We start from the raw sequence: 25,826 nt of genomic DNA on the forward strand, positions 1-25,826 counted from the left end.
AGTGAGAAATCCAGTAACTGAAAAGCAACTTAAAAAAGACTATTTACCATTTAATCTCCAGCTGCCTGACACTCAATGTGAATAGACAGAAAGTTGAACTTCTTCAGCATCTCACTTTCATTCCATTTGGATAAACTTCTGAAAATAATTAGTCCTCCATCCTTTTCATCAAAGTCAATATCCATTATCTAACGAAAGTCACTGGCCCTTCGTCAAGATCTCTTGATGGCTTGATCCTAGATCCTAAACTGAGGGTATTCTGACTCATTGAAGGAGAAATGCAAACAGGTTCCAAAGTCCCTAGAAAAGATGATAATAATTAAAGGTTTACTATCCGTAATCAAATCTTTTTAAATAACTAAAAATACAAATTCTGAAAGAAAGAAATATTAAAAAAAATCCTTAGAACAGAGGCCCCTTACTAAAATGAATCGTTTACTAAAAATAGCATCTTACATCAACTAAACATATTTGTGACTAACAGAAAAGAAAGGGTCTCACAAAAATAAAAAATGAGAATAAATTGTCAACCTTGCCAAGAAAAAAGAATTCAAAAGAATTCTACAAATCTTTAATGGAAGAACTTTCTAGACAAAAGAATCCTAAAATCTTGATTCAACAGCAATCCATGCTAAATCAATTTATCAAATCAAGGCTTAAAGTGAGAAATCCAGTAACTGAAAAGCAACTTAAAAAAGACTATTTACCATTTAATCTCCAGCTGCCTGACACTCAATGTGAAAAGACAGAAAGTTGAACTTCTTCAGCATCTCACTTTCATTCCATTTGGATAAACTTCTGAAAATAATTAGTCCTCCATCCTTTTAATCAAAGTCAATCTCCATTATCTAGCGGAAGTCACTGGCCCTTCGTCAAGATCTCTTGATGGCTTGATCCAAGATCCTAAACTGAGGGTATTCTGACTCATTGAAGGAGAATTGCAAACAGGTTCCAAAGTCCCTAGAAAGGATGATTATAAATAAAAGTTTACTATCCGTAATCAAATCATTTTAAATGACTAAAAATATATATTTTCAAAGAAAGGAATATTCAAAAAAATCCTTAGAACAGAGGCCCCTTTCTAAAAAGAATCGTTTGCTAATATTAGCATCTTACATCAACTAAACAATTTCGTGACTAAGAGAAAAGAAAAGGTCTTACAAAAATAAAAAATGACAACAGATTGTCAAACTTGGCAAGAAATAAGAATTGAAAAGAATTCTACAAATCGTTAATGGAAGAACTTTCTAGACAAAAGAATACTAAAGTCTTGAGTCAACAGCAATTCATGCTAAATCGATTTATCAAAGTCAAGGCTTAAAGTGACGAATCCAGTAACTGAAAAGCAACTTCAAAAAGACTATTTACCATTTAATCTCCAGCTGCCTGACAGTCAATGTGAATAGACAGAAAGTTGAACTTCTTCAGTATCTCACTTTTATTCCAATTGGATAAACTTCTGAAAATAATTAGTCCTCCACCCTTTTCATCAAAGTCAATCTCCATTATCTAAGGAAAGTTACTGGCCCTTCGTCAAGATCTCTTGATGGCTTGATCCAAGATCCTAAACTGAAGGTATTCTGTCTTATTGAAGGAGAATTGCAAACAGGTTTGAAAGTCCCTAGAAAGGATGATAATAATTAAAAGTTTACTATCAATAATCAAATCATTTTAAATGACTAAAAATATAAATTCTCAAAGAAAGAAATATTCAAAAATATCCTTAGAACACAGGCCCCTTTCTAAATAGAATCTTTCCTAATATTAGCATCTTACATCAACTAAACAACTTCCTGAATAAGAGAAAAGAAAAGGTCTTACAAAAATAAAATAATGACAATGAATTGTCAAACTTGGCAAGGAATAAGAATTGAAAAGAATTCTACAAATATTTAATGGAAGAACTTTCTAGACAAAGGAATCCTAAAGTCTTGAGTCAACAGCAATTCATGCTAAATCGATTTATCAAAGTTAAGGCTTAAAGTGACAAATCCAGTAACTGAAAAGCAACTTGAAAAAGACTATTTACCATTTAATCTCCAGCTGCCTGACAGTCAATGTGAATAGACAGAAAGTTGAACTTCTTCAGCATCTCAGTTTTATTTCATTTGGAGAAACTTCTGAAAATAATTAGTCCTCCATCCTTTTCATCAAAGTCAATCTCCATTATCTAACGGAAGTCACTGGCCCTTCGTCAAGATCTCTTGATGCCTTGATCCAAGATCCTAAACTGAGGGTGTTCTGACTTATTGAAGGGGAATTGCAAACAGGTTCCAAAGTCCCTAGAAAGGATGATGATAATTAAAAGTTTACTATTCGTAATCAAATCTTTTTAAATGACTAAAAATATATATTTTCAAAGAAAGAAATATTCAAAAAAATCCTTAGAACAGAGGCCCCTTTCTAAAAAGAATCGTTTGCTAATATTAGCATCTTACATCAACTAAACAATTTCGTGACTAAGAGAAAAGAAAAGGTCTTACAAAAATAAAAAATGACAACAGATTGTCAAACTTGGCAAGAAATAAGAATTGAAAAGAATTCTACAAATCGTTAATGGAAGAACTTTCTAGACAAAAGAATACTAAAGTCTTGAGTCAACAGCAATTCATGCTAAATCGATTTATCAAAGTCAAGGCTTAAAGTGACGAATCCAGTAACTGAAAAGCAACTTCAAAAAGACTATTTACCATTTAATCTCCAGCTGCCTGACAGTCAATGTGAATAGACAGAAAGTTGAACTTCTTCAGTATCTCACTTTTATTCCAATTGGATAAACTTCTGAAAATAATTAGTCCTCCACCCTTTTCATCAAAGTCAATCTCCATTATCTAAGGAAAGTTACTGGCCCTTCGTCAAGATCTCTTGATGGCTTGATCCAAGATCCTAAACTGAAGGTATTCTGTCTTATTGAAGGAGAATTGCAAACAGGTTTGAAAGTCCCTAGAAAGGATGATAATAATTAAAAGTTTACTATCCGTAATCAAATCATTTTAAATGACTAAAAATATATATTTTCAAAGAAAGAAATATTCAAAAAAATCCTTAGAACAGAGGCCCCTTTCTAAATAGAATCTTTCCTAATATTAGCGTCTTACATCAACTAAACAACTTCGTGAATAAGAGAAAAGAAAAGGTCTTACAAAAATTAACAAATGACAATAAATGGTCAAACTTGCCAAGAAATAAAAATTGAGAAGAATTATACAAATCTTTAATGGAAGAACTTTCTAGACAAAAGAATCCTAAAATCTTGATTCAACAGCAATCCATGCTAAATCAATTTATCAAATCAAGGCTAAAAGTGAGAAATCCAGTAACTGGAAAGCAACTTCAAAAAGACTATTTACCATTTAATCTCCAGCTGCCTGACAGTCAATGTGAATAGACAGAAAGTTGAACTTCTTCAGTATCTCACTTTTATTCCAATTGGATAAACTTCTGAAAATAATTAGTCCTCCACCCTTTTCATCAAAGTCAATCTCCATTATCTAAGGAAAGTTACTGGCCCTTCGTCAAGATCTCTTGATGGCTTGATCCAAGATCCTAAACTGAAGGTATTCCGTCTTATTGAAGGAGAATTGCAAACAGGTTTGAAAGTCCCTAGAAAGGATGATAATAATTAAAAGTTTACTATCCGTAATCAAATCATTTTAAATGACTAAAAATATATATTTTCAAAGAAAGAAATATTCAAAAAAATCCTTAGAACAGAGGCCCCTTTCTAAATAGAATCTTTCCTAATATTAGCGTCTTACATCAACTAAACAACTTCGTGAATAAGAGAAAAGAAAAGGTCTTACAAAAATTAACAAATGACAATAAATGGTCAAACTTGCCAAGAAATAAGAATTGAGAAGAATTATACAAATCTTTAATGGAAGAACTTTCTAGACAAAAGAATCCTAAAATCTTGATTCAACAGCAATCCATGCTAAATCAATTTATCAAATCAAGGCTTAAAGTGAGAAATCCAGTAACTGAAAAGCAACTTCAAAAAGACTATTTACCATTTAATCTCCAGCTGCCTGACACTCAATGTGAATAGACAGAAAGTTGAACTTCTTCAGCATCTCACTTTCATTCCATTTGGATAAACTTCTGAAAATAATTAGTCCTCCATCCTTTTAATCAAAGTCAATCTCCATTATCTAGCGGAAGTCACTGGCCCTTCGTCAAGATCTCTTGATGGCTTGATCCAAGATCCTAAACTGAGGGTATTCTGACTCATTGAAGGAGAATTGCAAACAGGTTCCAAAGTCCCTAGAAAGGATGATAATAATTAAAGGTTTACTATCCGTAATCAAATCTTTTTAAATAACTAAAAATACAAATTCTGAAAGAAAGAAATATTCAAAAAAATCTTTAGAACAGAGGCCCCCCCTTTCTAAATAGAATCGTTTCCTAACATTAGCATCTTACACCAACTAAACAATTTCGTGACTAAGGGAAAAGAAAGGGTCTCTCAAAAAAAATGACAATGAATTGTCAAACTTGCCAAGAAATAAGAGTTGAAAAGAATTCTACAAATCTTTAATGGAAGAACTTTCTAGATAAAAGAATCCTAAAGTCTTGAGTCAACAGCAATTCATGCTAAATCGATTTATCAAAGTCAAGGCTTAAAGTGACAAATCCAGTAACTGAAAAGCAACTTAAAAAAGACTATTTACCATTTAATCTCTAGCTGCCTGACACTCAATGTGAATAGACAGAAAATTGAACTTCTTCAGCATCTCACTTTTATTTCATTTGGAGAAACTTCTGAAAATAATTAGTCCTCCATCCTTTTCATCAAAGTCAATCTCCATTATGTAACGAAAGTCACTGGCCCTTCGTCAAGATCTCTTGATGGCTTGATCCAAGATCCTAAACTGAGGGTATTCTGACTCATTGAAGGAGAATTGCAAACAGGTTCCAAAGTCCCTAGAAAGGATGATTATAAATAAAAGTTTACTATCCGTAATCAAATCTTTTTAAATGACTAACAATATAAGTTCTGAAAGAAAGAAATATTCAAAAATATCGTTAGAACAGAGGCCCCTTTCTAAATAGAATCTTTCCTAATATTAGCGTCTTACATCAACTAAACAACTTCGTGAATAAGAGAAAAGAAAAGGTCTTACAAAAATTAACAAATGACAATAAATGGTCAAACTTGCCAAGAAATAAGAATTGAGAAGAATTATACAAATCTTTAATGGAAGAACTTTCTAGACAAAAGAATCCTAAAATCTTGATTCAACAGCAATCCATGCTAAATCAATTTATCAAATCAAGGCTTAAAGTGAGAAATCCAGTAACTGAAAAGCAACTTAAAAAAGACTATTTACCATTTAATCTCCAGCTGCCTGACACTCAATGTGAATAGACAGAAAGTTGAACTTCTTCAGCATCTCACTTTCATTCCATTTGGATAAACTTCTGAAAATAATTAGTCCTCCATCCTTTTAATCAAAGTCAATCTCCATTATCTAGCGGAAGTCACTGGCCCTTCGTCAAGATCTCTTGATGGCTTGATCCAAGATCCTAAACTGAGGGTATTCTGACTCATTGAAGGAGAATTGCAAACAGGTTCAAATGTCCCTAGAAAGGATGATAATAATTAAAAGTTTACTATCAATAATCAAATCATTTTAAATGACTAAAAATATAAATTCTCAAAGAAAGAAATATTCAAAAAAATCCTTAGAACACAGGCCCCTTTCTAAATAGAATCTTTCCTAATATTAGCATCTTACATCAACTAAACAACTTCGTGAATAAGAGAAAAGAAAAGGTCTTACAAAAATAAAATAATGACAATGAATTGTCAAACTTGGCAAGGAATAAGAATTGAAAAGAATTCTACAAATATTTAATGGAAGAACTTTCTAGACAAAAGAATCCTAAAGTCTTGAGTCAACAGCAATTCATGCTAAATCGATTTATCAAAGTTAAGGCTTAAAGTGACAAATCCAGTAACTGAAAAGCAACTTCAAAAAGACTATTTACCATTTAATCTCCAGCTGCCTGACAGTCAATGTGAATAGACAGAAAGTTGAACTTCTTCAGTATCTCACTTTTATTCCAATTGGATAAACTTCTGAAAATAATTAGTCCTCCACCCTTTTCATCAAAGTCAATCTCCATTATCTAACGAAAGTTACTGGCCCTTCGTCAAGATCTCTTGATGGCTTGATCCAAGATCCTAAACTGAAGGTATTCTGTCTTATTGAAGGAGAATTGCAAACAGGTTTGAAAGTCCCTAGAAAGGATGATAATAATTAAAAGTTTACTATCCGTAATCAAATCATTTTAAATGACTAAAAATATATATTTTCAAAGAAAGAAATATTCAAAAAAATCCTTAGAACAGAGGCCCCTTTCTAAATAGAATCTTTCCTAATATTAGCGTCTTACATCAACTAAACAACTTCGTGAATAAGAGAAAAGAAAAGGTCTTACAAAAATTAACAAATGACAATAAATGGTCAAACTTGCCAAGAAATAAGAATTGAGAAGAATTATACAAATCTTTAATGGAAGAACTTTCTAGACAAAAGAATCCTAAAATCTTGATTCAAGAGCAATCCATGCTAAATCAATTTATCAAATCAAGGCTTAAAGTGAGAAATCCAGTAACTGAAAAGCAACTTAAAAAAGACTATTTACCATTTAATCTCCAGCTGCCTGACACTCAATGTGAATAGACAGAAAGTTGAACTTCTTCAGCATCTCACTTTCATTCCATTTGGATAAACTTCTGAAAATAATTAGTCCTCCATCCTTTTCATCAAAGTCAATATCCATTATCTAACGAAAGTCACTGGCCCTTCGTCAAGATCTCTTGATGGCTTGATCCTAGATCCTAAACTGAGGGTATTCTGACTCATTGAAGGAGAAATGCAAACAGGTTCCAAAGTCCCTAGAAAAGATGATAATAATTAAAGGTTTACTATCCGTAATCAAATCTTTTTAAATAACTAAAAATACAAATTCTGAAAGAAAGAAATATTAAAAAAAATCCTTAGAACAGAGGCCCCTTACTAAAATGAATCGTTTCCTAAAATTAGCATCTTACATCAACTAAACATATTTGTGACTAACAGAAAAGAAAGGGTCTCACAAAAATAAAAAATGAGAATAAATTGTCAACCTTGCCAAGAAAAAAGAATTCAAAAGAATTCTACAAATCTTTAATGGAAGAACTTTCTAGACAAAAGAATCCTAAAATCTTGATTCAACAGCAATCCATGCTAAATCAATTTATCAAATCAAGGCTTAAAGTGAGAAATCCAGTAACTGAAAAGCAACTTAAAAAAGACTATTTACCATTTAATCTCCAGCTGCCTGACACTCAATGTGAAAAGACAGAAAGTTGAACTTCTTCAGCATCTCACTTTCATTCCATTTGGATAAACTTCTGAAAATAATTAGTCCTCCATCCTTTTAATCAAAGTCAATCTCCATTATCTAGCGGAAGTCACTGGCCCTTCGTCAAGATCTCTTGATGGCTTGATCCAAGATCCTAAACTGAGGGTATTCTGACTCATTGAAGGAGAATTGCAAACAGGTTCAAATGTCCCTAGAAAGGATGATAATAATTAAAAGTTTACTATCAATAATCAAATCATTTTAAATGACTAAAAATATAAATTCTCAAAGAAAGAAATATTCAAAAAAATCCTTAGAACACAGGCCCCTTTCTAAATAGAATCTTTCCTAATATTAGCATCTTACATCAACTAAACAACTTCGTGAATAAGAGAAAAGAAAAGGTCTTACAAAAATAAAATAATGACAATGAATTGTCAAACTTGGCAAGGAATAAGAATTGAAAAGAATTCTACAAATATTTAATGGAAGAACTTTCTAGACAAAAGAATCCTAAAGTCTTGAGTCAACAGCAATTCATGCTAAATCGATTTATCAAAGTTAAGGCTTAAAGTGACAAATCCAGTAACAGAAAAGCAACTTGAAAAAGACTATTTACCATTTAATCTCCAGCTGCCTGACAGTCAATGTGAATAGACAGAAAGTTGAACTTCTTCAGCATCTCAGTTTTATTTCATTTGGAGAAACTTCTGAAAATAATTAGTCCTCCATCCTTTTAATCAAAGTCAATCTCCATTATCTAGCGGAAGTCACTGGCCCTTCGTCAAGATCTCTTGATGGCTTGATCCAAGATCCTAAACTGAGGGTATTCTGACTCATTGAAGGAGAATTGCAAACAGGTTCCAATGTCCCTAGAAAGGATGATAATAATTAAAAGTTTACTATCAATAATCAAATCATTTTAAATGACTAAAAATATAAATTCTCAAAGAAAGAAATATTCAAAAAAATCCTTAGAACACAGGCCCCTTTCTAAATAGAATCTTTCCTAATATTAGCATCTTACATCAACTAAACAACTTCGTGAATAAGAGAAAAGAAAAGGTCTTACAAAAATAAAATAATGACAATGAATTGTCAAACTTGGCAAGGAATAAGAATTGAAAAGAATTCTACAAATCGTTAATGGAAGAACTTTCTAGACAAAAGAATCCTAAAGTCTTGAGTCAACAGCAATTCATGCTAAATCGATTTATCAAAGTCAAGGCTTAAAGTGACGAATCCAGTAACTGAAAAGCAACTTCAAAAAGACTATTTACCATTTAATCTCCAGCTGCCTGACAGTCAATGTGAATAGACAGAAAGTTGAACTTCTTCAGTATCTCACTTTTATTCCAATTGGATAAACTTCTGAAAATAATTAGTCCTCCACCCTTTTCATCAAAGTCAATCTCCATTATCTAAGGAAAGTTACTGGCCCTTCGTCAAGATCTCTTGATGGCTTGATCCAAGATCCTAAACTGAAGGTATTCTGTCTTATTGACGGAGAATTGCAAACAGGTTTGAAAGTCCCTAGAAAGGATGATAATAATTAAAAGTTTACTATCCGTAATCAAATCATTTTAAATGACTAAAAATATATATTTTCAAAGAAAGAAATATTCAAAAAAATCCTTAGAACAGAGGCCCCTTTCTAAATAGAATCTTTCCTAATATTAGCGTCTTACATCAACTAAACAACTTCGTGAATAAGAGAAAAGAAAAGGTCTTACAAAAATTAACAAATGACAATAAATGGTCAAACTTGCCAAGAAATAAGAATTGAGAAGAATTATACAAATCTTTAATGGAAGAACTTTCTAGACAAAAGAATCCTAAAATCTTGATTCAACAGCAATCCATGCTAAATCAATTTATCAAATCAAGGCTTAAAGTGAGAAATCCAGTAACTGAAAAGCAACTTCAAAAAGACTATTTACCATTTAATCTCCAGCTGCCTGACAGTCAATGTGAATAGACAGAAAGTTGAACTTCTTCAGTATCTCACTTTTATTCCAATTGGATAAACTTCTGAAAATAATTAGTCCTCCACCCTTTTCATCAAAGTCAATCTCCATTATCTAAGGAAAGTTACTGGCCCTTCGTCAAGATCTCTTGATGGCTTGATCCAAGATCCTAAACTGAAGGTATTCTGTCTTATTGAAGGAGAATTGCAAACAGGTTTGAAAGTCCCTAGAAAGGATGATAATAATTAAAAGTTTACTATCCGTAATCAAATCATTTTAAATGACTAAAAATATATATTTTCAAAGAAAGAAATATTCAAAAAAATCCTTAGAACAGAGGCCCCTTTCTAAATAGAATATTTCCTAATATTAGCGTCTTACATCAACTAAACAACTTCGTGAATAAGAGAAAAGAAAAGGTCTTACAAAAATTAACAAATGACAATAAATGGTCAAACTTGCCAAGAAATAAGAATTGAGAAGAATTATACAAATCTTTAATGGAAGAACTTTCTAGACAAAAGAATCCTAAAATCTTGATTCAACAGCAATCCATGCTAAATCAATTTATCAAATCAAGGCTTAAAGTGAGAAATCCAGTAACTGAAAAGCAACTTTAAAAAGACTATTTACCATTTAATCTCCAGCTGCCTGACACTCAATGTGAATAGACAGAAAGTTGAACTTCTTCAGCATCTCACTTTCATTCCATTTGGATAAACTTCTGAAAATAATTAGTCCTCCATCCTTTTCATCAAAGTCAATATCCATTATCTAACGAAAGTCACTGGCCCTTCGTCAAGATCTCTTGATGGCTTGATCCTAGATCCTAAACTGAGGGTATTCTGACTCATTGAAGGAGAAATGCAAACAGGTTCCAAAGTCCCTAGAAAAGATGATAATAATTAAAGGTTTACTATCCGTAATCAAATCTTTTTAAATAACTAAAAATACAAATTCTGAAAGAAAGAAATATTAAAAAAAATCCTTAGAACAGAGGCCCCTTACTAAAATGAATCGTTTCCTAAAATTAGCATCTTACATCAACTAAACATATTTGTGACTAACAGAAAAGAAAGGGTCTCACAAAAATAAAAAATGAGAATAAATTGTCAACCTTGCCAAGAAAAAAGAATTCAAAAGAATTCTACAAATCTTTAATGGAAGAACTTTCTAGACAAAAGAATCCTAAAATCTTGATTCAACAGCAATCCATGCTAAATCAATTTATCAAATCAAGGCTTAAAGTGAGAAATCCAGTAACTGAAAAGCAACTTAAAAAAGACTATTTACCATTTAATCTCCAGCTGCCTGACACTCAATGTGAATAGACAAAAAGTTGAACTTCTTCAGCATCTCACTTTCATTCCATTTGGATAAACTTCTGAAAATAATTAGTCCTCCATCCTTTTAATCAAAGTCAATCTCCATTATCTAGCGGAAGTCACTGGCCCTTCGTCAAGATCTCTTGATGGCTTGATCCAAGATCCTAAACTGAGGGTATTCTGACTCATTGAAGGAGAATTGCAAACAGGTTCAAATGTCCCTAGAAAGGATGATAATAATTAAAAGTTTACTATCAATAATCAAATCATTTTAAATGACTAAAAATATAAATTCTCAAAGAAAGAAATATTCAAAAAAATCCTTAGAACACAGGCCCCTTTCTAAATAGAATCTTTCCTAATATTAGCATCTTACATCAACTAAACAACTTCCTGAATAAGAGAAAAGAAAAGGTCTTACAAAAATAAAATAATGACAATGAATTGTCAAACTTGGCAAGGAATAAGAATTGAAAAGAATTCTACAAATATTTAATGGAAGAACTTTCTAGACAAAAGAATCCTAAAGTCTTGAGTCAACAGCAATTCATGCTAAATCGATTTATCAAAGTTAAGGCTTAAAGTGACAAATCCAGTAACTGAAAAGCAACTTGAAAAAGACTATTTACCATTTAATCTCCAGCTGCCTGACAGTCAATGTGAATAGACAGAAAGTTGAACTTCTTCAGCATCTCAGTTTTATTTCATTTGGAGAAACTTCTGAAAATAATTAGTCCTCCATCCTTTTAATCAAAGTCAATCTCCATTATCTAGCGGAAGTCACTGGCCCTTCGTCAAGATCTCTTGATGGCTTGATCCAAGATCCTAAACTGAGGGTATTCTGACTCATTGAAGGAGAATTGCAAACAGGTTCCAAAGTCCCTAGAAAGGATGATTATAAATAAAAGTTTACTATCCGTAATCAAATCTTTTTAAATGACTAAAAATATATATTCTCAAAGAAAGAAATATTCAAAAAAATCCATAGAACAGAGGCCACTTTCTAAAAAGAATCGTTTCCTAAAATTAGCATCTTACATCAACTAAACAATTTCGTGACTAAGAGAAAAGAAAGGGCCTAACAAAAATAAAAAAATGACAATGAATTGTCAAACTTGCCAAGAAATAAGAGTCGAAAAGAATTCTACAAATCTTTAATGGAAGAACTTTCTAGATAAAAGAATCCTAAAGTCTTGAGTCAACAGCAATTCATGCTAAATTGATTTATCAAAGTAAAGGCTTAAAGTGACAAATCCAGTAACTAAAAAGCAACTTAAAAAAGGCTATTTACCATTTAATCTCCAGCTGCCTGACACTCAATGTGGATGGATTGAGAGTTGAACTTCTTCAGCATCTCAGTTTTATTCCATTTAGATAAACGTCTGAAAATAATTAGTCCTCCATACTTTTTATCAAAGTCAATCTCAATTATTCAACGAAAGTTACTGGCCCTTCGTCAAGATCTCTTGATGGCTTGATCCAAGATCCTAAACTGAGGGTTTTCTGTCTTATTGAAGGAGAATTGCAAACATGTTCCAAAGTCCCTAGAAAGGATGATGATAATTAAAAGTTTACTATTCGTAATCAAATCTTTTTAAATGACTAAAAATATATATTCTCAAAGAAAGGAATATTCAAAAAAATCCTTAGAACAGAGGCCCCTTTCTAAAAAGAATCGTTTCCTAAAATTAGCATCTTACATCAACTAAACAACTTCGTGAATAAGAGAAAAGAAAAGGTCTTACAAAAATAAAATAATGACAATGAATTGTCAAACTTGGCAAGGAATAAGAATTGAAAAGAATTCTACAAATATTTAATGGAAGAACTTTCTAGACAAAAGAATCCTAAAGTCTTGAGTCAACAGCAATTCATGCTAAATCGATTTATCAAAGTTAAGGCTTAAAGTGACAAATCCAGTAACTGAAAAGCAACTTGAAAAAGACTATTTACCATTTAATCTCCAGCTGCCTGACAGTCAATGTGAATAGACAGAAAGTTGAACTTCTTCAGCATCTCAGTTTTATTTCATTTGGAGAAACTTCTGAATATAATTAGTCCTCCATCCTTTTCATCAAAGTCAATCTCCATTATCTAACGGAAGTCACTGGCCCTTCGTCAAGATCTCTTGATGCCTTGATCCAAGATCCTAAACTGAGGGTGTTCTGACTTATTGAAGGGGAATTGCAAACAGGTTCCAAAGTCCCTAGAAAGGATGATGATAATTAAAAGTTTACTATTCGTAATCAAATCTTTTTAAATGACTAAAAATATATATTCTCAAAGAAAGGAATATTCAAAAAAATCCTTAGAACAGAGGCCCCTTTCTAAAATGAATCGTTTCCTAAAATTAGCATCTTACATCAACTAAAAAATTTCGTGACTAAGAGAAAAGAAAGGGTCTCAAAAAATTATCATAATGATAATAAATTGTCAAACTTGCCAAGAAATAAGAGTCGAAAAGAATTCTACAAATCTTTAATGGAAGAACTTTCTAGACAAAAGAATCCTAAAGTCTTGAGTCAACAGCAGCTCATGCTAAATCGATTTATCAAAGTCAAGGCTTAAAGTGAAAAATCCAGTAACTGAAAAGCAACTTCAAAAAGACTATTTACCATTTAATCTCCAGCTGCCTGACACTCAATGTGAATAGACAGAAAGTTGAACTTCTTCAGCATCTCACTTTTATTCCATTTGGATAAACTTCTGAAAATAATTAGTCCTCCATCCTTTTAATCAAAGTCAATATCCATCATCTAACGAAAGTTACTGGCCCTTCGTCAAGATCTCTTGATGGCTTGATCCAAGATCCTAAACTGAGGGTTTTCTGTCTTATTGAAGGAGAATTGCAAACATGTTCCAAAGTCCCTAGAAAGGATGATAATAATTAAAAGTTTACTATCCGTAATCAAATCTTTTTAAATGACTAAAAATATAAATTCTGAAAGAAAGAAATATTCAAAAATATCCTTAGAACAGAGGCCCCTTTCTAAAAAGAATCGTTTCCTAATATTGGCATCTTACATCAACTAAACAATTTCGTGACTAAGAGAAAAAAAGTGTCTCACAAAAATAAAAAAATGACAATAAATTGTCAAACAAGGCAAGAAATAAGAATTGAAAAGAATTCTACAAATCTTTAATGGAAGAACTTTCTAGATTAAAGAATCCTAAAGTCTTGAGTCAACAGCAATTCATGCTAAATCGATTTATCAAAGTCAAGGCTTAAAGTGACAAATCCAGTAACAGAAAAGCAACTTCAAAAAGACTATTTACCATTTAATCTCCAGCTGCCTGACACTCAATGTGAATAGACAGAAAGTTGAACTTCTTCAGCATCTCACTTTTATTCCATTTGGATAAACTTCTGAAAATAATTAGTCCTCCATCCTTTTAATCAAAGTCAATATCCATCATCTAACGAAAGTTACTGGCCCTTCGTCAAGATCTCTTGATGGCTTGATCCTAGATCCTAAACTGAGGGTATTCTGACTCATTGAAGGAGAATTGCAAACAGGTTCCAAAGTCCCTAGAAAGGATGATAATAATTAAAAGTTTACTATCCGTAATCAAATCTTTTTAAATGACTAAAAATATAAATTCTGAAAGAAAGAAATATTCAAAAATATCCTTAGAACAGAGGCCCCTTTCTAAAAAGAATCGTTTCCTAATATTGGCATCTTACATCAACTAAACAATTTCGTGACTAAGAGAAAAAAAGTGTCTCACAAAAATAAAAAAATGACAATAAATTGTCAAACAAGGCAAGAAATAAGAATTGAAAAGAATTCTACAAATCTTTAATGGAAGAACTTTCTAGATAAAAGAATCCTAAAGTCTTGAGTCAACAGCAATTCATGCTAAATCGATTTATCAAAGTCAAGGCTTAAAGTGACAAATCCAGGAACAGAAAAGCAACTTCAAAAATACTATTTACCATTTAATCTCCAGCTGCCTGACACTCAATGTGAATAGACAGAAAGTTGAACTTCTTCAGCATCTCACTTTCATTCCATTTGGATAAACTTCTGAAAATAATTAGTCCTCCATCCTTTTAATCAAAGTCAATCTCCATTATCTAGCGGAAGTCACTGGCCCTTCGTCAAGATCTCTTGATGGCTTGATCCAAGATCCTAAACTGAGGGTATTCTGACTCATTGAAGGAGAATTGCAAACAGGTTCCAAAGTCCCTAGAAAGGATGATAATAATTAAAAGTTTACTATCCGTAATCAAATCTTTTTAAATGACTAAAAATATAAATTCTGAAAGAAAGAAATATTCAAAAATATCCTTAGAACAGAGGCCCCTTTCTAAAAAGAATCGTTTCCTAATATTGGCATCTTACATCAACTAAACAATTTCGTGACTAAGAGAAAAAAAGTGTCTCAAAAAAATAAAAAAATGACAATAAATTGTCAAACAAGGCAAGAAATAAGAAATGAAAAGAATTCTACAAATCTTTAATGGAAGAACTTTCTAGATTAAAGAATCCTAAAGTCTTGAGTCAACAGCAATTCATGCTAAATCGATTTATCAAAGTCAAGGCTTAAAGTGACAAATCCAGTAACAGAAAAGCAACTTCAAAAAGACTATTTACCATTTAATCTCCAGCTGCCTGACACTCAATGTGAATAGACAGAAAGTTGAACTTCTTCAGCATCTCACTTTCATTCCATTTGGATAAACTTCTGAAAATAATTAGTCCTCCATCCTTTTAATCAAAGTCAATCTCCATTATCTAGCGGAAGTCACTGGCCCTTCGTCAAGATCTCTTGATGGCTTGATCCAAGATCCTAAACTGAGGGTATTCTGACTCATTGAAGGAGAATTGCAAACAGGTTCCAAAGTCCCTAGAAAGGATGATAATAATTAAAGGTTTACTATCCGTAATCAAATCTTTTTAAATAACTAAAAATACAAATTCTGAAAGAAAGAAATATTCAAAAAAATCCTTAGAACAGAGGCCCCTTACTAAAATGAATCGTTTCCTAAAATTAGCATCTTACATCAACTAAACAATTTCGTGACTAAGAGAAAAGAAAGGATCTCACAAAAATAAAAAATGAGAATAAATTGTCAACCTTGCCAAGAAAAAAGAATTCAAAAGAATTCTACAAATCTTTAATGGAAGAACTTTCTAGACAAAAGAATCCTAAAGTATTGAGTCAACAGCAATTCATGCTAAATCGATTTATCAAAGTCAAGGCTTAAAGTGACAAATCCAGTAACTGAAAAGCAACTTCAAAAAGACATTTTACCATTTTATCTCCAGCTGCCTGACACTCAATGTGAATAGACAGAAAATTGAAATTCTTCAGCATCTCACTTTTATTCCATTTGGATAAACTTCTGAAAATAATTAGTCCTCCATCCTTTTCATCAAAGTCAATATCTATTATCTAACGAAAGTCACTGGCCCTTCGTCAAGATCTCTTGATGGCTTGATCCAAGATCCTAAACTGAGGGTATTCTGACTCATTGAAGGAGAAATGCAAACAGGTTCCAAAGTCCCTAGAAAGGATGATAATAATTAAAGGTTTACTATCCGTAATCAAATTTTTTTTAAATAACTAAAAATACAAATTCTGAAAGAAAGAAATATTCAAAAAAATCCTTAGAACAGAGGCCCCTTACTAAAATGAATCGTTTCCTAAAATTAGCATCTTACATCAACTAAACATATTTGTGACTAACAGAAAAGAAAGAGTCTCACAAAAATAAAAAACGAGAATAAATTGTCAACCTTGCCAAGAAAAAAGAATTCAAAAGAATTCTACAAATCTTTAATGGAAGAACTTTCTAGACAAAAGAATCCTAAAATCTTGATTCAACAGCAATCCATGCTAAATCAATTTATCAAATCAAGGCTTAAAGTGAGAAATCCAGTAACTGAAAAGCAACTTAAAAAAGACTATTTACCATTTAATCTCCAGCTGCCTGACACTCAATGTGAATAGACAGAAAGTTGAACTTCTTCAGCATCTCACTTTCATTCCATTTGGATAAACTTCTGAAAATAATTAGTCCTCCATCCTTTTAATCAAAGTCAATCTCCATTATCTAGCGGAAGTCACTGGCCCTTCGTCAAGATCTCTTGATGGCTTGATCCAAGATCCTAAACTGAGGGTATTCTGACTCATTGAAGGAGAATTGCAAACAGGTTCCAAAGTCCCTAGAAAGGATGATAATAATTAAAGGTTTACTATCCGTAATCAAATCTTTTTAAATAACTAAAAATACAAATTCTGAAAGAAAGAAATATTCAAAAAAATCCTTAGAACAGAGGCCCCTTACTAAAATGAATCGTTTCCTAAAATTAGCATCTTACATCAACTAAACAATTTCGTGACTAAGAGAAAAGAAAGGATCTCACAAAAATAAAAAATGAGAATAAATTGTCAACCTTGCCAAGAAAAAAGAATTCAAAAGAATTCTACAAATCTTTAATGGAAGAACTTTCTAGACAAAAGAATCCTAAAGTATTGAGTCAACAGCAATTCATGCTAAATCGATTTATCAAAGTCAAGGCTTAAAGTGACAAATCCAGTAACTGAAAAGCAACTTCAAAAAGACATTTTACCATTTTATCTCCAGCTGCCTGACACTCAATGTGAATAGACAGAAAGTTGAAATTCTTCAGCATCTCACTTTTATTCCATTTGGATAAACTTCTGAAAATAATTAGTCCTCCATCCTTTTCATCAAAGTCAATATCTATTATCTAACGAAAGTCACTGGCCCTTCGTCAAGATCTCTTGATGGCTTGATCCAAGATCCTAAACTGAGGGTATTCTGACTCATTGAAGGAGAAATGCAAACAGGTTCCAAAGTCCCTAGAAAGGATGATAATAATTAAAGGTTTACTATCCGTAATCAAATTTTTTTTAAATAACTAAAAATACAAATTCTGAAAGAAAGAAATATTCAAAAAAATCCTTAGAACAGAGGCCCCTTACTAAAATGAATCGTTTCCTAAAATTAGCATCTTACATCAACTAAACATATTTGTGACTAACAGAAAAGAAAGAGTCTCACAAAAATAAAAAACGAGAATAAATTGTCAACCTTGCCAAGAAAAAAGAATTCAAAAGAATTCTACAAATCTTTAATGGAAGAACTTTCTAGACAAAAGAATCCTAAAATCTTGATTCAACAGCAATCCATGCTAAATCAATTTATCAAATCAAGGCTTAAAGTGAGAAATCCAGTAACTGAAAAGCAACTTAAAAAAGACTATTTACCATTTAATCTCCAGCTGCCTGACACTCAATGTGAATAGACAGAAAGTTGAACTTCTTCAGCATCTCACTTTCATTCCATTTGGATAAACTTCTGAAAATAATTAGTCCTCCATCCTTTTAATCAAAGTCAATCTCCATTATCTAGCGGAAGTCACTGGCCCTTCGTCAAGATCTCTTGATGGCTTGATCCAAGATCCTAAACTGAGGGTATTCTGACTCATTGAAGGAGAATTGCAAACAGGTTCCAAAGTCCCTAGAAAGGATGATAATAATTAAAGGTTTACTATCCGTAATCAAATCTTTTTAAATAACTAAAAATACAAATTCTGAAAGAAAGAAATATTCAAAAAAATCCTTAGAACAGAGGCCCCTTACTAAAATGAATCGTTTCCTAAAATTAGCATCTTACATCAACTAAACATATTGGTGACTAACAGAAAAGAAAGAGTCTCAAAAAAATAAAAAACGAGAATAAATTGTCAACCTTGCCAAGAAAAAAGAATTCAAAAGAATTCTACAAATCTTTAATGGAAGAACTTTCTAGACAAAAGAATCCTAAAATCTTGATTCAACAGCAATCCATGCTAAATCAATTTATCAAATCAAGGCTTAAAGTGAGAAATCCAGTAACTGAAAAGCAACTTAAAAAAGACTATTTACCATTTAATCTCCAGCTGCCTGACACTCAATGTGAATAGACAGAAAGTTGAACTTCTTCAGCATCTCACTTTCATTCCATTTGGATAAACTTCTGAAAATAATTAGTCCTCCATCCTTTTAATCAAAGTCAATCTCCATTATCTAGCGGAAGACACTGGCCCTTCGTCAAGATCTCTTGATGGCTTGATCCAAGATCCTAAACTGAGGGTATTCTGACTCATTGAAGGAGAATTGCAAACAGGTTCCAAAGTCCCTAGAAAGGATGATAATAATTAAAGGTTTACTATCCGTAATCAAATCTTTTTAAATAACTAAAAATACAAATTCTGAAAGAAAGAAATATTCAAAAAAATCCTTAGAACAGAGGCCCCTTACTAAAATGAATCGTTTCCTAAAATTAGCATCTTACATCAACTAAACAATTTCGTGACTAAGAGAAAAGAAAGGATCTCACAAAAATAAAAAATGAGAATAAATTGTCAACCTTGCCAAGAAAAAAGAATTCAAAAGAATTCTACAAATCTTTAATGGAAGAACTTTCTAGACAAAAGAATCCTAAAGTATTGAGTCAACAGCAATTCATGCTAAATCGATTTATCAAAGTCAAGGCTTAAAGTGACAAATCCAGTAACTGAAAAGCAACTTCAAAAAGACATTTTACCATTTTATCTCCAGCTGCCTGACACTCAATGTGAATAGACAGAAAGTTGAAATTCTTCAGCATCTCACTTTTATTCCATTTGGATAAACTTCTGAAAATAATTAGTCCTCCATCCTTTTCATCAAAGTCAATATCTATTATCTAACGAAAGTCACTGGCCCTTCGTCAAGATCTCTTGATGGCTTGATCCAAGATCCTAAACTGAGGGTATTCTGACTCATTGAAGGAGAAATGCAAACAGGTTCCAAAGTCCCTAGAAAGGATGATAATAATTAAAGGTTTACTATCCGTAATCAAATTTTTTTTAAATAACTAAAAATACAAATTCTGAAAGAAAGAAATATTCAAAAAAATCCTTAGAACAGAGGCCCCTTACTAAAATGAATCGTTTCCTAAAATTAGCATCTTACATCAACGAAACATATTTGTGACTAACAGAAAAGAAAGAGTCTCACAAAAATAAAAAACGAGAATAAATTGTCAACCTTGCCAAGAAAAAAGAATTCAAAAGAATTCTACAAATCTTTAATGGAAGAACTTTCTAGACAAAAGAATCCTAAAATCTTGATTCAACAGCAATCCATGCTAAATCAATTTATCAAATCAAGGCTTAAAGTGAGAAATCCAGTAACTGAAAAGCAACTTAAAAAAGACTATTTACCATTTAATCTCCAGCTGCCTGACACTCAATGTGAATAGACAGAAAGTTGAACTTCTTCAGCATCTCACTTTCATTCCATTTGGATAAACTTCTGAAAATAATTAGTCCTCCATCCTTTTAATCAAAGTCAATCTCCATTATCTAGCGGAAGTCACTGGCCCTTCGTCAAGATCTCTTGATGGCTTGATCCAAGATCCTAAACTGAGGGTATTCTGACTCATTGAAGGAGAATTGCAAACAGGTTCCAAAGTCCCTAGAAAGGATGATAATAATTAAAGGTTTACTATCCGTAATCAAATTTTTTTTAAATAACTAAAAATACAAATTCTGAAAGAAAGAAATATTCAAAAAAATCCTTAGAACAGAGGCCCCTTACTAAAATGAATCGTTTCCTAAAATTAGCATCTTACATCAACTAAACATATTTGTGACTAACAGAAAAGAAAGAGTCTCACAAAAATAAAAAACGAGAATAAATTGTCAACCTTGCCAAGAAAAAAGAATTCAAAAGAATTCTACAAATCTTTAATGGAAGAACTTTCTAGACAAAAGAATCCTAAAATCTTGATTCAACAGCAATCCATGCTAAATCAATTTATCAAATCAAGGCTTAAAGTGAGAAATCCAGTAACTGAAAAGCAACTTAAAAAAGACTATTTACCATTTAATCTCCAGCTGCCTGACACTCAATGTGAATAGACAGAAAGTTGAACTTCTTCAGCATCTCACTTTCATTCCATTTGGATAAACTTCTGAAAATAATTAGTCCTCCATCCTTTTAATCAAAGTCAATCTCCATTATCTAGCGGAAGTCACTGGCCCTTCGTCAAGATCTCTTGATGGCTTGATCCAAGATCCTAAACTGAGGGTATTCTGACTCATTGAAGGAGAATTGCAAACAGGTTCCAAAGTCCCTAGAAAGGATGATAATAATTAAAGGTTTACTATCCGTAATCAAATCTTTTTAAATAACTAAAAATACAAATTCTGAAAGAAAGAAATATTCAAAAAAATCCTTAGAACAGAGGCCCCTTACTAAAATGAATCGTTTCCTAAAATTAGCATCTTACATCAACTAAACATATTTGTGACTAACAGAAAAGAAAGAGTCTCACAAAAATAAAAAACGAGAATAAATTGTCAACCTTGCCAAGAAAAAAGAATTCAAAAGAATTCTACAAATCTTTAATGGAAGAACTTTCTAGACAAAAGAATCCTAAAATCTTGATTCAACAGCAATCCATGCTAAATCAATTTATCAAATCAAGGCTTAAAGTGAGAAATCCAGTAACTGAAAAGCAACTTAAAAAAGACTATTTACCATTTAATCTCCAGCTGCCTGACACTCAATGTGAATAGACAGAAAGTTGAACTTCTTCAGCATCTCACTTTCATTCCATTTGAATAAACTTCTGAAAATAATTAGTCCTCCATCCTTTTAATCAAAGTCAATCTCCATTATCTAGCGGAAGACACTGGCCCTTCGTCAAGATCTCTTGATGGCTTGATCCAAGATCCTAAACTGAGGGTATTCTGACTCATTGAAGGAGAATTGCAAACAGGTTCCAAAGTCCCTAGAAAGGATGATAATAATTAAAGGTTTACTATCCGTAATCAAATCTTTTTAAATAACTAAAAATACAAATTCTGAAAGAAAGAAATATTCAAAAAAATCCTTAGAACAGAGGCCCCTTACTAAAATGAATCGTTTCCTAAAATTAGCATCTTACATCAACTAAACAATTTCGTGACTAAGAGAAAAGAAAGGATCTCACAAAAATAAAAAACGAGAATAAATTGTCAACCTTGCCAAGAAAAAAGAATTCAAAAGAATTCTACAAATCTTTAATGGAAGAACTTTCTAGACAAAAGAATCCTAAAGTATTGAGTCAACAGCAATTCATGCTAAATCGATTTATCAAAGTCAAGGCTTAAAGTGACAAATCCAGTAACTGAAAAGCAACTTCAAAAAGACATTTTACCATTTTATCTCCAGCTGCCTGACACTCAATGTGAATAGACAGAAAATTGAAATTCTTCAGCATCTCACTTTTATTCCATTTGGATAAACTTCTGAAAATAATTAGTCCTCCATCCTTTTCATCAAAGTCAATATCCATTATCTAACGAAAGTCACTGGCCCTTCGTCAAGATCTCTTGATGGCTTGATCCAAGATCCTAAACTGAGGGTATTCTGACTCATTGAAGGAGAAATGCAAACAGGTTCCAAAGTCCCTAGAAAGGATGATAATAATTAAAGGTTTACTATCCGTAATCAAATTTTTTTTAAATAACTAAAAATACAAATTCTGAAAGAAAGAAATATTCAAAAAAATCCTTAGAACAGAGGCCCCTTACTAAAATGAATCGTTTCCTAAAATTAGCATCTTACATCAACTAAACAATTTCGTGACTAACAGAAAAGAAAGGGTCTCACAAAAATAAAAGATGAGAATAAATTGTCAACCTTGCCAAGAAAAAGGAATTCAAAAGAATTCTACAAATCTTTAATGGAAGAACTTTCTAGACAAAAGAATCCTAAAGTCTTGAGTCAACAGCAATTCATGCTAAATCATTTTATCAAATCAAGGCTTAAAGTGACAAATCCAGTAACTGAAAAGCAACTTAAAAAAGACTATTTACCATTTTAACTCCAGCTGCCTGACACTCAATGTGGATAGACAGAAAGTTGAACTTCTTCAGCATCTCACTTTTATTCCATTTGGATAAACTTCTGAAAATAGTTAGTCCTCCATCCTTTTCATCAAAGTCAATCTCCATTATCTAACGAAAGTCACTGGCCCTTCGTCAAGATCTCTTGATGGCTTGATCCAAGATCCTAAACTGAGGGTATTCTGACTCATTGAAGGAGAATTGCAAACAGGTTCCAAAGTCCCTAGAAAGGATGATAATAATTAAAAGTTTACTATCCGTAATCAAATCATTTTAAATGACTAAAAATATATATTTTCAAAGAAAGAAATATTCAAAAAAATCCTTAGAACAGAGGCCCCTTTCTAAAAAGAATCGTTTCCTAATATTAGCATCTTACATCAACTAAACAATTTCGTGACTAAGAGAAAAGAAAAGGTCTTACAAAAATAAAATAATGACAATGAATTGTCAAACTTGGCAAGGAATAAGAATTGAAAAGAATTCTACAAATATTTAATGGAAGAACTTTCTAGACAAAGGAATCCTAAAGTCTTGAGTCAACAGCAATTCATGCTAAATCGATTTATCAAAGTCAAGGCTTAAAGTGACAAATCCAGTAACTGAAAAGCAACTGAAAAAAGACTTTTTACCATTTAATCTCCAGCTGCCTGACACTCAATGTGGATAGATTGAGAGTTGAACTTCTTCAGCATCTCTCCTTTATTTCATTTGGATAAACTTCTGAAAATAATTAGTCCTCCATCCTTTTCATCAAAGTCAATATCCATTATCTAACGAAAGTCACTGGCCCTTCATCAAGATCTCTTGATGGCTTGATCCTAGATCCTAAACTGAGGGTATTCTGACTCATTGAAGGAGAATTGCAAACAGGTTCCAAAGTCCCTAGAAAGGATGATTATAAATAAAAGTTTACTATCCGTAATCAAATCTTTTTAAATGACTAAAAATATATATTCTCAAAGAAAGAAATATTAAAAAAAATCCATAGAACAGAGGCCACTTTCTAAAAAGAATCGTTTCCTAAAATTAGCATCTTACATCAACTAAACAATTTCGTGACTAAGAGAAAAGAAAGGGCCTAACAAAAATAAAAAAATGACAATAAATTGTCAAACTTGCCAAGAAATAAGAGTCGAAAAGAATTCTACAAATCTTTAATGGAAGAACTTTCTAGATAAAAGAATCCTAAAGTCTTGAGTCAACAGCAATTCATGCTAAATTGATTTATCAAAGTAAAGGCTTAAAGTGACAAATCCAGTAACTAAAAAGCAACTTAAAAAAGGCTATTTACCATTTAATCTCCAGCTGCCTGACACTCAATGTGGATGGATTGAGAGTTGAACTTCTTCAGCATCTCAGTTTTATTCCATTTAGATAAACGTCTGAAAATAATTAGTCCTCCATACTTTTTATCAAAGTCAATCTCCATTATTCAACAAAAGTTACTGGCCCTTCGTCAAGATCTCTTGATGGCTTGATCCAAGATCCTAAACTGAGGGTTTTCTGTCTTATTGAAGGAGAATTGCAAACATGTTCCAAAGTCCCTAGAAAGGATGATGATAATTAAAAGTTTACTATTCGTAATCAAATCTTTTTAAATGACTAAAAATATATATTCTCAAAGAAAGGAATATTCAAAAAAATCCTTAGAACAGAGGCCCATTTCTGAAAAGAATCGTTTCCTAAAATTAGCATCTTAAATCAATTAAACAATTTCGGGACTAAGAGAAAAGAAAGGGTCTCAAAAAATTATCATAATGATAATAAATTGTCAAACTTGCCAAGAAAAAAGAATTCAAAAGAATTCTACAAATCTTTAATGGAAGAACTTTCTAGATAAAAGAATCCTAAAGTCTTGAGGCTACAGCAATTCATGCAAAATCGATTTATCAAAGTCAAGGCTTAAAGTGACAAATCCAGTAACTGAAAAGCAACTGAAAAAAGACTATTTACCATTTAATCTCCAGCTGCCTGACACTCAATGTGAATAGACAGAAAGTTGAACTTCTTCAGCATCTCATTTTTATTCCATTTGGATAAATTTCTGAAAATAATTAGTCCTCCATCCTTTTAATCAAAGTCAATATCCATTATCTAACGAAAGTTACTGGCCCTTCCTCAAGATCTCTTGATGGCTTGATCCAAGATCCTAAACCAAGGGTATTCTGACTCATTGAAGGAGAAATGCAAACAGGTTCCAAAGTCCCTAGAAAGGATGATAATAATTAAAGGTTTACTATCCGTAATCATATCTTTTTAAATGACTAAAAATACAAATTCTGAAAGAAAGAAATATTCAAAAAAACCCTTAGAACAGAGGCCCCTTACTAAAATGAATCGTTTCCTAAAATTACCATCTTACATCAACTAAAAAATTTCGTGACTAACAGAAAAGACAGGGTCTCACAAAAATAAAAATGAGAATAAATTGTCAAACTTGCCAAGAAAAAAGAATTCAAAAGAATTCTACAAATCTTTAATGGAAGAACTTTCTAGACAAAAGAATCCTAAAGTCTTGAGGCTACAGCAATTCATGCTAAATCGATTTATCAAAGTCAAGGCTTAAAGAGACAAATCCAGTAACTGAAAAGCAACTGAAAAAAGACTATTTACCATTTAATCTCCAGCTGCCTGACACTCAATGTGAATAGACAGAAAGTTGAACTTCTTCAGCATCTCACTTTTATTCCATTTGGATAAACTGCTGACAATAATTAGTCCTCCATCCTTTTCATCAAAGTCAATCTCCATTATCTAACGAAAGTCACTGGCCCTTCGTCAAGATCTCTTCATGGCTTGATCCAAGATCCTAAACTGAGGGTATTCTGACTCATTCAAAGAGAATTGCAAACAGGTTCCAAAGTCCCTAGAAAGGATGATAATAATTAAAGGTTTACTATCCGTAATCAAATCATTTTAAATGACTAAAAATAAAAATTCTGAAAGAAAGAAATATTCAAAAATATCCTTAGAACAGAGGCCCCTTTCTGAAAAGAATCGTTTCCTAATATTGGCATCTTACATCAACTAAACAATTTCGTGACTAAGAGAAAAGAAAGGGTCTCACAAAAATAAAAAATGAGAATAAATTGTCAACCTTGCCAAGAAAAAAGAATTCAAAAGAATTCTACAAATCTTTAATGGAAGAACTTTCTAGACAAAAGAATCCTAAAGTCTTGATTCAACAGCAATTCATGCAAAATCGATTTATCAAAGTCAAGGCTTAAAGTGACAAATCCAGTAACTGAAAAGCAACTGAAAAAAGACTATTTACCATTTAA

The 25,826-nt window shown here is 32.0% G+C and overlaps 1 long non-coding RNA gene across 1 annotated transcript; it reads right to left on the reverse strand.

The window, feature by feature from the left end:
• Positions 1-1,174: 1,174 nt before the first annotated feature.
• On the reverse strand, positions 1,175-3,963 carry LOC148957818 (uncharacterized). The gene is made up of 4 exons (XR_016145136.1): positions 3,351-3,963; positions 2,691-2,943; positions 2,030-2,282; positions 1,175-1,621 (listed from the first exon to the last, which is right to left on the reverse strand). It is a non-coding gene; the product is annotated as an uncharacterized LOC148957818 (long non-coding RNA).
• Positions 3,964-25,826: the final 21,863 nt, after the last annotated feature.

This window comes from Rhopilema esculentum, chromosome 20, assembly GCF_057945365.1.
Source record: "Rhopilema esculentum isolate cy_ngs chromosome 20, ASM5794536v1, whole genome shotgun sequence".
NCBI lineage: Eukaryota > Metazoa > Cnidaria > Scyphozoa > Rhizostomeae > Rhizostomatidae > Rhopilema > Rhopilema esculentum.